The 15,284-nt window shown below is 36.8% G+C and overlaps 1 pseudogene; it reads right to left on the bottom strand.

Annotated features, from left to right (window-relative positions):
* Positions 1-1,363: 1,363 nt before the first annotated feature.
* LOC149185985 (nibrin homolog) lies at positions 1,364-13,601 on the bottom strand (annotated as a pseudogene).
* Between the last annotated feature and the right edge of the window lie 1,683 nt (positions 13,602-15,284).

A 15,284-nucleotide genomic window follows, 5' to 3' on the forward strand; every position in this document is an offset into this window, starting at 1 on the left:
TATAAGAAGAGCTATTTGTTATCTTTATCTCTGTCACTGACTCCATAGCCCAATGGTAGCAAGTCTCCATCTTTCAACCTATAAACATATTAAATAACAAACCATAGAGTTATCCATCTATCTATATCTTTAATCAATATCATTAACCCCTGAGAGAGCCCTCTCAGGCTGAGGAGGCTAAGCCTTAGCCAAAAGATTGGTTTGAAATAGTTACACTAAGATTGACTTGATGAGAAACCTATCGAAATCGGTGCCAAATAGTAGACCTCGTCATTTTGATTCCAACAATGCTTGAATCGCCTCAATCTGACACTATAAGTCAAGGTTATGAGGTTCTGTAGTTTACGGCAAACAACTAAAAAAAGTCAACTTGCAAGATTGACTGGGTCGTTGACTAAGCAAGTCATACAGTGATGTGGTGCTAATTTCAAAAGGATGACTTGGCAGGTACGGTGTGTTAGCGCTCGAATCTGCCTCAGGCTGAGGAAGGAAAAACTCAAGGCAACATCAAACCAAGCTCAGCCTCGTAACTAGCCCTACGAGGACAGGAGAGGGCTCTCTCTAGTCAATCTCGATAAAATGAGAAATAGGGTGCGAGATCACTTAAAATAGGAACAGATTTTAGGCTAGTAAATAGATATGAAATGAGGTTTTTAATAAATGATTGGGTTTTTGGGCTGCATGGGGCAAAGACAGCAAGAGCAGAGATTTAATCAAAGGCACAGATTACTCCATAAGGCAAGGTAGGCAAGAGCTTAAGCATCCAAACTGAAATTATATGAAATGGAAGGACTGTTAAGAAAGCTGAAAGGGGCATTAATGTATGAATCCCTTTCAGACAGAGGAAGAAACACAAAACATGAATGCTTCTCCAAGGCAAAGCAGTAAGCTGAATTTTACCCTTCTCACTCAAAAACATTCAAATTGAAAACGATTTATGAATGAAAGGAAAAACATTACAAGATACATATGAAACAGAGAAAAACATATGCCAAATTTCAAGCCACAGGAATCTTATAAATGAGAGCTATACTCTTCAATTAATCTCTGTCAAAAAACTGTACAATAAAGCTCTCTGTTCTCCTCCACGCACCTCTCAGAACTCTCTAACCTTTTACAAATGATTTTCAATACATTAAATAAAACTCAGCTAGGAGAAAACAGATCGACCCAAAACAAGGGCGTTGTTTCAACTGAAATGATGAAAATAGGAAAGGTCTGCTCTAAAAAGGAGCAGCGTTACATTTGTTTGTTGATGGCCAATTAAAAGACAGAATCTGGAGCGTAGACCATCTGAAATGCAACTGAGGTCAAAAATAGGCAAATCGACCCTATTTCTCTGCTTATGGTTGGTATTCTACGTTTAATTTGGGTTTGACTGTCTATTCACTTCCGTTACCGTTATACCACCCTCCCAAAATGTCACGACATGTGTCTCTGCTGAAGGCACGTTTCCATGCTGCCACATAGATACCCATTGTTCCAGATCACAACCCTGAAGACGTACATTCACCTTCCAAGTTTCATCCTTTGCAAATGCATTACTTTAAAGTTTCCCCAATCTATAGTTAACACCTCAAGACTCCTAAGAGTACGTAATGCTTCACGGACAGGAACATCCAAAAGAGAACCTGGAAAATGTAGTTCTACAGCCTTTATATACCTACGACACCGTTTAGCCACTTGCTCTGCAATAATTCGACAATTCTCAAAATTCAAACATCTCCAGAAGTCTTCATGAACACTAGCAGCATGCCAATGTCTACACACTAGACCAGCTTTAAAACGCAGTCCAAATCATCATAGTTAAGCATTTCCACATTATCCATATCATCGTCGACATTCTCAATATCCTTTCAGTTTGCAGGCAAATGCAGTAATTTGGCACGAATCTGGGTGAATAAGAGAAATTTCTTTGGCTCTGAGACTGTATGGGTAGCGCGCCTACCCAACGCGTAGCGCGCAGCAAGTGCATAGCGCACTTGATATTTAACACGGGCTGTGGGCGTTATATGCGTAGCGCCCTTATATGGGTAGCGCGCCACCTCTGTGTCGTTTACCTTTTTGAAACGCTGGCATTACTGCGCTGGATTTATAAAACAAGTTCTGTTCCCACATAGAATCGACCTCATGCTTAAATCTTTTTATTTCAGTTGTATCTGAAACAATTTGTCTTTCCTTACAAATTGGCGGCAACTGCACACAATTACCACTCAAGCTTGTCTTGCTGCTATCTATGACCTTAGAATGTTGATGTCTTGTGGTAACCTCCTCTTCATTTTCAGAATCAGCCACATTTCTGTTTCTTTAGTTGAAGATGATGAAGGGCACAAGGTCGTTTCGAAGGTAAATGCACTACAGTCTCCAGCTACAATCGCTTCAACTACTTTATCTTCACTCAATCTAGCGATTTCCTTAATGTAACTGAATCCATTAGAGTCAAGTCCTAAGTTCTCTTTTGTGCCCTCTGCTGGAACTATCAAAACTTCACGTTCTCTTGATACACCTGCCTGTGTACTTGAAAACCTTTTGGAAATTTGAATAACAGTAGCCCCAGCAACTTCCAGCAGAAGCTGCAATTTCTCCTTGTAATGGTACAAATGAAATGGCCCAACAACAAATGTGGTTCCACATAAGCATGCTTCTCGATGTTTTGGATCTGCAATCTTGACTTGTACAGAAACTCGCCCACATTTTAGTGCCATGGAAGGAGGAAAGCTCAAGCAGTTCGGAATCTCTGAAGGTAAAGATGTTTGCCCCACCATGGCTTGAATAGCTTCCATCACATCATTTGTTATAGGAGAAGAATCTTCAACAATAAGATGTGTACACTCTGACATCCATTTCTCTGTTGCGTAGGCTCCCATTGATGACACAATGGTACATAAACCATGTTTCCGGTTCAATTTTTCTAGAGCTGGTATACAGAATAAGAATGGAACGAAGTTCAACCTGAAAGTTGAATTATTTGTTCCAAACGTTATCAAGTCCCCGTTACTTAGGATTGTCTCCTTATTTGCTAAAGAAAACACGGGCTTTGAGAAAATTTCCTTGTTGACAAATGTGCCAAACTTTGAAAGATCCTTCAGGTGAATTTCTGGTGAAGGGACGCTTGAAAAGCACTGCAAGGCCTTCTAAGAAGAGGTTGCCTCAACTATGATCTCCGCATGCACACTTGAGATAGTTTTATCAGTTTGAATTGCCACTGCACAATCTTTCCGACCAACTTTGTATGTTCCTTGAGATATCAAATAGTAATTAAAACAGTAGACCCATCAAACACTGTAATGGCCAAAATCAGCTTAGACAGATTTTTCTAAACAATGCCCCACACAGGCAGAGTTTGCTAGCTTTCGATTTCACATACCATTTCAATAGCTTTTAAGGTAATTGCTCTACAAAAGCAATGTCAAAATCTTATATATGTGAATTATAATTTGAATCCAGCATGAATTGCGACTACTCCGCCTGAAAGGTCTCATATTCAACTTTCTCAAAGCCTGCTTCCTTAATCATTTCAGCGAACTTTTCCTGAGATGGAAACTTGCGTACGCTCTCCACTAAATATTGGTAAGACACACGATCCCCAGCAACAATTTCTCCAATAGATGGAATAACTGAAAATGAGTAAAACTCATATAATTCTTGGAAACCAGGGATGTTGACATGGCTCAACTCAAGACACAGAAATCTTCCACCCCGCCTTAAGACTCTGTATGCTGCGCTCAGAGCTTTTTCTATATGTGTTTTCGAATCATGTTTAAAAGACCGATAGTACCCTAGAAAAGATGATGTTTCACAATGCTACGCCAGGGGCTTCTAATACCTTCAAAGTGCAAGATTTTGAAACAAATGTTTCCCTCTAAAAGTGAAGTTTCTTTCTATGGAAATCCTTTAGATATTCCAAGTTTATTTATCTCCAGAGGTATCTGCTCTTCAAGTTTTCTCCAAGCAACATACAGTAGCTATGTCATCCTCCGTTGAATAAGCCACATGGTACATTCTCTGACTTCATATAAAGGAAACACTATATTCTAATCGGTGGAGTTCTTCTTAGTTCTGTCCTTCCAACATCTGACATGGCTGCAGCATTATCCTGTAGATCTCCAGCTTCAGCAGAATCAAGAATATGCCATCTTATTTATGGAACTTTCAATACTTATGATAAGTCCTCCTGTTTACATAGACTGATGGGGCTATTGAACCTAGCAAGATGACCAGGGCCTGTATTTCGAAGTACTCCATGATGGAAGGCTTTAAAATGCAAATTTATTACAAAAACAAATTTGTCGATTTCTTCTCCAAAACAGAGTTTTGGAGAAGGATCATTTTCGAGCATTACTGATGATAAACTCTTGAAGTAAGAGACTTATTCAACCTCCCTCTGGCCTGCAAGCGTTATTTCACATTTCTGGAGACAAAACCCTGGACTCAAGAAGTAAAATGACTCTTTTTTGGACCACAGTAACATCAGTGACTGCGCATAACAAGGAATGAACTTTGGAGAATTTGACTGCAGCGGGCTGACAAGACGGAGTCTAACACGGTGGTCATACAGACCAATATCGTTTTGAAATGTGGCAGTTTGTACAGGTTGATTTGACGAATTTTTATTGGTTGTTTGGTTTTGGGTGGACCAATTAGGAGGCACGACGTGGCCCTCGGGACTAGTGCAAAATTGGTAAAGGATCAGACTGACCTCGACAGGGGTCAACCCCGTGACCCCCGGCAGAATCATAAATGCCATACCGCCATATAATTTGATTGGTTCTTACCATAGAATGGACCTCAATTATATTTAATGTCGAGTCGTCAGCAATTTTTTTTTTTTTTTGGGGGGGGGGAGGCATGGGGCTCACTCGATCGGCATAGGCCCCAGATCATGTTAACTACCATACAAATGTGGTGGAGGAGTGAAGTGGGCACGGGTGGGCATGTGACCCTAACCCCGAGCCATATGGGAACTACCTGCAACCAGAGCCAAAGCAGAGGGGGTGGGTAGTTTAGTCCCATCCCTTGATCTCAATGAACACCACGGAACCAATGATGGGGACGTCGAAGGAGGGTTGGTGCATGGTCCATCTTGTGACCATAACACTCACAACATGACCAAGAGCAGCGGATTTAACAAGTGCGTGGCCTCTATCCCATGCCCCTAGCCATAGCGTACGCCATACTACCGAATATGAGGGCTAAGAATCAACAAACAAGCCTTATTGGCCCAATTAAATGTTCAACAATTTGCACTCGTTTCGGCGAAATTTCCACCGCGCTCGCGCTAATTTGTCACCTGGCAGTTTTTCCTGTTGTCCTCTAAGATAATTCTAGGTTAATTAATTATGCCAAAGCATCTAAAATGTTTTGTTGTTTTACATTTTTTTGGATGACCAATGTTATGAGCAGATTAAGGCAGGTGTTTAAACTTTATTAATACTAAATATTAAGAAAGGGTTGATCCTTTACCTCTAAATAGTAATTTGATTTAAAAGTGTGTGGAAAGGAAGAAATGTAAGAGAGTATGATTTCCTAAATATTCAGACTGAATTTTTAGTCAATCATAAGAAAGCATGCAAGTAAATAATGTTTACAGCCCCAACAAAGTATATTTAAACTTATGAAGATGGTTGACAATTTATAAATGCAGAAGAGCTTATAAAGACAAACAGTCCAATAAACTAATCTCTAAAATAGATTATAACTTCATAGGGGGTTTAAGATAGATTGATATTCAGATTTCTCTTACTCGATTTTCTTCATAAAAACATAAATACATGTAGAATAACAAAATGAAGTGAAAACATAAGAAAAACTCAAAAAGTGACAACCTGTTTGAAGCAAATCCAGAATCCTTTCATTAATGCGAAGCAATTTCAATATGATACAATTATGCTTTAGAAAACTAATCCAAGGGTTCAACCCTTAATACATCGAATTGCTACTTATTTATACAAAAATATTAGATTCTAGAAACATCTAACTAATTACAAAAATGTAGGAGTGCTTAAACTTCTGAGTTTGCTGGCACTATCTTTGAGGACATGGTTGATGACTTGACCTCCAAAATGTTGTCTTGTTGTTTGTCTGTTGGAGATAAAACTTTTTACTCGATAGTATCACACAACTCATCCCACCCTTCATCATTTGGTATAGAAATATTTATTAGCTTTCTATAAACTTCATCTACTTCAGTATATTTCTCAAAAGTTGGCTTGTTAATGAAATGTGCTTGATTTCATGTTTGATAATTAAATCAAACTCCAATGCTTCAATGAAAGCTTTACTTGTGACATGTCCTTTGATACCTGCAAACTTTGATGTATCTGTTACAATGGTGTAAGCTTCTCAGAGTAATCTTCCAAGTTGATTAAAATGTTATTGTGTGCTACTAACCCTGGCAATCCTCTTTGATTCAGCAAATTGAATTTAGTATGAAATCTCTGTACAACATTTTCCAGAGCTTGACACTTAGTCTCCAACTGAGTCATTAAATTCCTTTTCTACAATACCTTCTTGATCTCTAGGATTGTCTTTGTCCTATCAGTGATCTGAACCTACTCCAACTCCGCTCTAGTATTTGAGTTCAACACTTTGATCATAGATGTAGCCTCAGCTGGTTTTTGTCCCAGTGTTGTTATGACTTGTTAAGTTGTTGTCTAGCACTTGTCAATTAACTCTTCTTGTTCAAAAATAATCTAAATGGATGTCCAAACCTCAGTTATGGCATGATTGATATCCACCCAAATTCTTTCCTTGGCTTGGGCCAAGGTTTGAACCATCAGTAATTAATTTTCTAATTGATCTATCTTCTTGGCAAGTTGATGAGATTTTTGCATCTCTTCGACCAATAGGGTGTCATTTTTTTTTGTCTTTCTAGGTTCTTTAGATTATGTTGGAGCTTATCATTTTCTTGTCTCTGAAGAGAGAGGTCCTGCATAACTTTATTCAAATCATCTGGTTCTGATGTAGACTCCCCTGTTGTCCCTACAACTGTAATTGGTATGGTTGTTACTGGAGCTACAGTCAATTGTGTAGCCCCTTCTTTTTCCTTAAGTAGCTTCTCTATATGTTCCTCCATCTCCTTTATATGTATGTTTTTCTCAATGATCAATTTGACCATGTCTTCTTTATGTTGCTCACTTTCTTCAATCCCGTTTGTTTGTGGATCCTCTGTAGAAGGTAATTTCAGTTGTTTCCTCAGTGTTTCTATGTCTGCATTCCTTTTCTAAATGATTTCTTCCACTTCTTTGACATCACTGAGATCATAACCCAGCTTGATCACCAAATCTTCCAAGGTTTTGATTTTGGTGTCCTTTGCTAATGAAGAAATTTTCTTCAATTTTAATTGTGTCTGGACATTTGTGAGAGATGTCCTTAACTTTGAGATTTCTATAGCAGTATTTGTCATAGTGGAGAAAAACATTTCTCCACATTGTTTATGCATATCCATTTCATCAATGGTATGTATTTGCTTTGCATCAAATGAGAAGATAGTCTTATTATAATCTGCGGGAGTTTTTGGAGATGGTACTTGAGCCTGTAAGAATGCCATTTTCATCCTTCCTTTCTCACTATCAAATGTTGTTAACAACTTATGCTGAGAAGTAAAGTTGCTTCCAAAATTAATCATAGGTGTTGGTTTTGAGTGTTTCATTTTTTTGCTTAATCTACAAAAACTTACTGAAGATATTGAGATCATCATGTTCACCCAATTCTATTGACTGTGATTTTTCTGAAGGATTCTGTGAGGCTGAGGAGGATGGGGTGTCAAGGAGGTGTTCCTCTAACCCTATGGAAAACTGTAAACCACTCATAACAATAGTTTGTTGTTTTTTCTCATTCTGAATGGTGACATCTTTGAGATGTGTCCATTCCTTTTTTTGTTGAATAATGAATTTTTGTGCACTTATTTCTATACAAGATGGAGATGAAGTTTCTTCTCTTTGCCTTTTTCCATGTTTATCTTGAGGTACTGGAGTGTGGAGGGTAGATGCAGACAAAATCTACTCTTCTACTTCTTGTAGTGTAGCCTCTTCCCACTGGTCTTGATTCATAAACTTCTCAATCTTTGGTCTAGGGGTATGATTATAAGGTGTCGTTTTGAGTTCCACCCTTAAATTAGAAATAATACTAAATGGATCATATGACCAGGTAAAACTGGGCTAAAATTTGAATTCCTTGATAATTAAGTCTACCTCATCTCCTTATGTTCTAGTATTGCATATGAAGGGTCCCACTTGAGTCTTGATCTTGAATTGTGATTTTCTTTTACTTGAGACAAAATGGATTTCATCCATATTGATCATCTGCCTTATATATTCCAGAGAGAAAATTCTCATTGGAACATACTTAGGCAACTTGTAGGGAGCCAAATCACATCCATATACTCTTATCTCTGTATAATTCTGGTATAAATACTAGTCTCCAGTCTTTGTCTTCTCACTCAAGTGCAAAACCCTTTTAATCTCTGAACTGATCCTTGGCTCACTCTAACTACTAAGAAGCCCTGCAACTGTATGAACAAAATTGTCTATGAAGTTTGCAAACTTAAACTTTGTTGAGTTTTTCCTGACTAATGAAGTCCACTATATCATTGATTGGTTGATGCCCTGATCATCTTTCTTATGTAAAGTTATTGGAAACTTATCTCCCTGCTGAAAAAGAAACATATAGACTAATATAGATGCATAATTAAACATGCCTTTTGTAGTAATCTTCATCATCTGTTCATGCATATTATCAGCTAGAAATTGACTAAAATTAAACATGAATGTTAGCTTGTGTTCATTAGAGAAAATAGATAGAAATCCTAGAATAGGCTCATCTACCCACCGGTCCGATGGATACCCTAAAAGGCAAGAAACCAAGGCAATCATTTTTTTTTCTTTCTCTGGGAACATAGAAGCAGGATAAGGGGGATTTTTCTCGGGAAACTGAGAATCTTCAGGAAGAAAAATCTCGAAAATTTGGGCTTTCTGAGGAAAGGTGAACTTATGATATAATTCCATAAAAACAACTGCATAAAAATGGCTGAGGGAGTCATTTTGAGGAATCAACAACATCTGGTTTATGGTTTCAGGTGCAATTGAGATCAGAATGTCTCCATTTTGGGCCACAATGATTCTTTGCAGTGGATTGTATCTGGCTTGACACCACATGACTAGATCAGGGAAATAATGTGTCTGTGGGAAGATAAACATAGGTAACAGGGATTCCTAAAGATTAATGTCATCTTGCTAGTCTAGGTAATTTTTCTTCAACCAGTGATGTAATTCGAACAGGTCGAATTCACACTCAGTGTCGGCAATCTTGAAATATTGGTCTGCTAATGGCATGTGGTCTAGGTCTAGGGTAGCAGAAGTCTTAGGGTTATCCTCACTCTTTGATTTGCTGCTAGAAGATTGGGCTTTTCCCTTTGGTGCCATGACTAAGGAGTTTGAGAAGGAAAATGATATCAGAGGATAGAGCTTTGGCTTGAACAGGTACCTGGATAAGCAATGAATCTCTGTCAAGGGTATCTGGGCTCTGAATTGTTGAAATTAACAGGTGCTGGCAATAGAGGTTACGAAAGCTTAAAACAATACCTATAATTTAAAAATAGTAACAGAGTAGCTAGGAGAGTCGCGCGAGATGAGTTAAGGTGATTTTATAGACTTTGATCGATTACCGTTATGATTGGAACCGTTAACGATCAGGATTTAGGTGTATTAATGAGCAACAGGAATATGGTAACGAATAAGCGTATAACAGGAAAATGGTAACGGGAATAAGACGTGAGCGAATGATGGATTGACAAGTGGCGCAATGTGATTAGTGGAAGGAAATGTGCGGGAGGTGACGTAGTGACCGTTGGCTGGAGCAGAGGAGCGATAGGCAGAATTTGGAGGGGGGAGGGATGGTAAGTGGTTTTGGACGAGGCGGGTGCGAATTCATGAGGGAGCGCCACATTGCGTGGGGCCCACGAAAAGCAATACCACTTTTTGGAAACCCCCCCCCCCCCCTCCTAACTTGGCTTTAACGAGAAATGGGATGAGGGGGTGCAAAGTGGTTTCCCTGCCATTGATCCGGGCGGGGAAAATCATGGTCGTTGAAAAGTGCCTTTTTGATATTACAAGCCGACAAAACATCAAATCATCTCGTGAGGTTAAAATAAAACTCAAGTTTAATTCTTATTACATCTCGCTAATCATGTTTAAATGACATGATTAGTTCATAATTTAACCAAAATAAATCTATCCAAAGCATAATTTAAATCCCTAAGGGCGCATTTGATCTAGCATGCCCTCTTTTATTTCCTAAAGTAATTCTTAACCCTATTCTAGTGCATAATGCAATTGACCAAGATTAAATGCTTTGGTCACCTTTTTCTCTAATCTATCCTATCTTCTAATTTCAACCAAGATAAAACAATTTGGTTGAATTATTTCCTAATCTAAAAACATAAATTTAAACATGTTTGATCGTGATTATACTATACGTTTCAAACAGGAATTATTTCAAGTGGCATTTGAGCTTGCTCACTTGTACACTTGTTTTTCTTTTCATGGGGTTCTTTTCATATTTTTTTTTAACAATTTTCATATTTTCTTTCTTTTATTCTATTTTTTGTTTTCCATTTTTGTATACCCTTTTATAAACATCTAACTTATCAAAACCATTTATGTTGCGACATCGGCTCCAACTGGGGACTGCTTCCTCATGCAGGATATAGAGAACTTGCAAATCCATGTGCTTTCTCCTTGAGCTATGGAGTCTATATTGAAAACGATCACACATGCATAAAAAATAAAAACAATCCGGTGATGTACAAATGATGAATGAATGAAGGGATCTCAATATTGGATATAATGCTTCAAATATTTCCCATTGACAGGCAATGAGGAATATTGTCCTTCCAAGTTCTACAAAATAAAAGTATTGTTGACTTTGACCTCTGCAATGCTAAAAGGTCCAGACCAGAGATTATCAAACTTTGCATGTTTTCCTTTATCTTCCCTTCTTGCATCCCATATTAATACTAAATCTCCTTCTTTAAAATCTCTTTCTCTATCCTTTTTGTCAAACAAACTTTTCATTTTGTTCTGATATTTCCAAAGCTTATAATGAACTTCATCTCTGTTTTCATTAAGTTCTATAATGTGATTGATTCTCCTAGAAAAATCATCAGGTTCTTCATTTGCTTCTTGTAAAAATCTCATGACAGGAAAAGCTAGATGTGTAGGAAATATGGCTTCCTTACCATAAACAAGCTGAAATGGAGATTTACCTGTTGACCTCTTTGGAGATATCCTATTTGCCCAAACTACATATATGAGATGGTTGTCCCAACTCCTTTTGTGGTCTTTCAATGTTTTCTTAATGACTTTAACCAAGTTATTATTTGAAGACTCTACCAGTCCATTTCCCTGTGGATAGTAGGGGGTAGAATGATGCAACAAAATTTGGTATTTCTAACAAAATTCAATCATTTTGACACTGCTGAATGCTACTGCATTGTCTATAACTATCTGTTGGGGGCATCCAAACCTAGATAGTATATTCTCTTCAATAAATTTAATAACTACAGTGTCAGTTGCATTTCTAATTGGAATTGCCTCTACCCATTTAGTAAAGTAATTTGTGGCAATTAATATCCATCTATGTTGGTTGCTTGATGCTGGATGAATTTCCCCAATGAAATCCAATCCCCATTGTAGGAAAGGTGCTTGAACTAGTACTGGAACTAGAGGAAGTGTTGTTAATCTTTGCTTTCCAACAAACATTTGGCATTGGGTACAACTTCTAACCTTTTCTCCTACTTGTGCAAACAATGTAGGCTAATAAAATCTTGCTCTCAAAATCTTATATGTTGTAGCTCTCCAAGCATAGTGTCCTCCACAAATACCTGCATGAAATTGATCAATAATTCCTTTTGTCTCACTTTCTGTCAAGCAAAGCAAAAGGATGTTGAGTGGGTCTTTCCAATACATATTTGCATTGATGATACAATATTTTATGGCCTTCAACTTTTTGTCTTGCATTTATTCTTTGTAAATTCATATGGACACTCAAAATCTCTAAGAAAATGTACAATATCAGTGTACCATTCAGATAGAAAAAATTTATCATCAATATGAATAGGAGTTGATTGAATTGAAGATGAAGGTTCTTGTGGATTCTTCTCTGCTGAAGCTTGAGAAGGTTCTTGTGGATTCTTCTTTGCTGAAATATGAGAAGGTTCTTGTGGATTCTTCTTTGCTGAAATTTAAAAAATAGAATTTATTGCCAAAACTTTATAATTGACTCAACTAAGAGATTAGCCAAGCCTTGAACTTTCACCGACTTTATAGTTTTGATAATGAGATCAAATTCTAATATCTCAGTGATCTGACTTCCTCTTCTTCCATCAGTATCAAGTTGAGCTAATACAGTTTTAACACCACTATTGGGAGCGTAGGAAATAATGGAAGAATGAAGGACATAGACTAAAATCTTTTAGGGCTTGAACCAAGGAATATGCCTACTTTTCAATAATATCATATTTCAGTTCAACATATCTCATAACTTTACTCAAAAAGGCAATAGGTTGATCATCTCCATTCTCATTCTTTTGCAAAAGAACAACAACTAAGGTGGTTTCAGAGGGAAAGGAAAAGATGCTAAATGGTTGAGAATAGTTTGGACTAGCCAGTATTGGGGCTTCAGAAATAGCTTTTTTAATCTGGTCAAAAGCAAAGCTTTTCAGCGTAATTAGGTATAAATCTCGTTAAAAAGTTGATTTTTCCAAGAAAAGCCTAAATTTCATTTTCATTCCTTGGTAATGAAAGTTCTTGGATAGTTGGAACTCTTCTGGAATCAATTACCACTCCTTCCTTAGAAATAATATGGCCAAGCAATTTTCCTTCTTTGACTGCAAACAAGGACTTTTTGGGATTAAGTGATATCCCAATATTCCTACACATGTCAAAAACTTTCCTCAAGTGCTTTAAATGTTTTTTATCAGAATTAGAAAATACGGTCAGATAATCAAGATAAATGACAACAAATTTATTTGTCTTACCCACAAATGCTAAATCCATAACTCTTTGAAAGGTAGCTCCAGCGTTGGTTAATCTGAAAGGCATCCTTGCATACATAAATGTACCCCAAGGAGTTGTGAATGTTGTTTTTTCTCTATCTTCTAGGCTCACCATGATCTGATTGTATCCAGAAAAACCATCTAACATAGAAATTCTATTAGTAGTTGATACTTTTTGAAGCAATTGGTCCATCTGGGATAATGGATAATTATCTTTCAAAGATGATTTATTTAAATTCTTGAAATCTACACACAGCCCGATTTCACCATTTTTCTTTCTGGCTGGAACTAAATTAGCTACCCAATCAGAGTATCTCAATGGAACTATGATCTTAGCATCAAGTAGCTTTTCAAGTTCTTTCTCAATGGTAGGCAGAAGGACACGATTAATTCTCCTTAACTTTTGCTTAAAAGGTTTAGCTTCTGGTTTTAAAGGGATTTTATGTTCAATGATTGTTGTATCATATGTCTTAAACTCACTATAGGACCAAGGAAAAACATCTTTATAAGCTTTAAGGAGACCTAAATATTTATCTTTCACTTCCATTGGTAAAGATGCAGAGATTTTAATATTTATGATTTCTTCTGAAGTTCCAATTTTACATTCTTCTATATATTCTTCAGGTGAATTTGTTAAACGGGTTTTAGGAACATCATTGTGGTCAAACAATTTTTCAAGAGGGACCAAGCCCTTAGGAATGAAATTGTTAGATAACTGAATGATGCTATGATCCCCAATTCTTGAGTCTAATTGTGAAGTTTGATTTTCCTTATTCAACTCATTATTATCCAGTTGTTCTTCTTCAATTTGTAAGGCTAAAAATTCATCAATTACTTGCAAAAAGGATTTCAACTGTTCATCATCATCAAATATTTTCCAATGTTTAAGGTTATCAGGAATTGAAGGCCTATATTTAACTTGAATTTGATATTGCACAAGCATTTGATCAGGAATTTTAAAAGAACTAGCTGAAACAACTAAAGAGTATGCATGAATATTTTCATCCCTTGGAATAGAAGTGATGTTAAATGCTTGGAAGAAATTATCCACTGAGTCCCATACCTCATTTCTATAAGATCTAAGTCTAGGATGTTTTGTTTGACAAAGATTCCTTACTTGTTTAACAATGAGTTCTGAGTCACTAAATACACTTATATTTTTCACTTTAAGACTTTTGGCTAATTCCAATCCTAGAAGGAAGGCTTCATATTCTGCTACATTATTTGTAACATCAAATTCAAGCTTATAGGATTGAGTTATATTTCCTTTGTCTAGTGAAACTAATACAACACCAGCTCCATCTCCTTCCTTTGAGCGAGAACCATCGAAGTATAACCTCCAAATATCAATCTTAATGGTCTTTGGTTTTTCTACAATGTTTTCAATGCTAAGCTGAGTGTTTTGTAAGTTATTTGATGATAATTCAAAACATCCAAAATATTGATCTACTACATAAAGGGGATGATTTCTTGCTTGAACTAATTTTCAAACAGTATTCATGAATCTTACCTCTCCATATAACCTAAGAAGTTCACCCCCATATACGGGGATGGTGGCATAAGACATATCCACTTGAAGACTTCGTCCTAATTTGGCACAACATGATCTTGATAATAACATGCTGAATTTAGGAGGAATATCAGTAACTACAATGTCTAATACCACACTCTTGATAGGGATTTGAGCTAAATTGACCACTAGATCCTTTATAATTCCAATACATGGTACTTTCTTGGAATCAAAAGTATATAGATCATGATAAGATCGGGTGACCTCTAATGGAAGTTGATACATAATTATCTTTGGCATCATATTATGGGAGGCACCAGAATCTAACATGCAATTGTACAATAAGAAGTCATGAATTTTTAATGTAACATAAAAGGGTGGTACATTTTCATCAATCATATCTGAGCTGGGACCAAAGACTACTAAAGGTTTTTCATCTTGTAAGCTTATTACATCTCCTTCAGCATCAACACTTGTTGATTGGATCCATTTGGAAACTTGGTTCTTATAACTTGGATTCTTTGAAAGTTTAAACAAAGGGATGGGTATTTTGACTCTTTCCAATTCCCTTTCAACAATGAAAATGGTTAGAACAATTTTATCAATTGAAGTTGTTTCATTTGTTTGATTCAATGGTTGGATTGTTATTGTTTGAGATTTAGAAGATTTAATTTCTGGTTTATTTACAATGGGAATTTTCGGAGGTCTACCAGGCCTTGA

The sequence above is a fragment of the Pinus tabuliformis genome, chromosome 3_1, assembly GCF_031772625.1.
Source record: "Pinus tabuliformis cultivar Carrire ecotype Pingquan chromosome 3_1, CPIR1, whole genome shotgun sequence".
NCBI lineage: Eukaryota > Viridiplantae > Streptophyta > Pinopsida > Pinales > Pinaceae > Pinus > Pinus tabuliformis.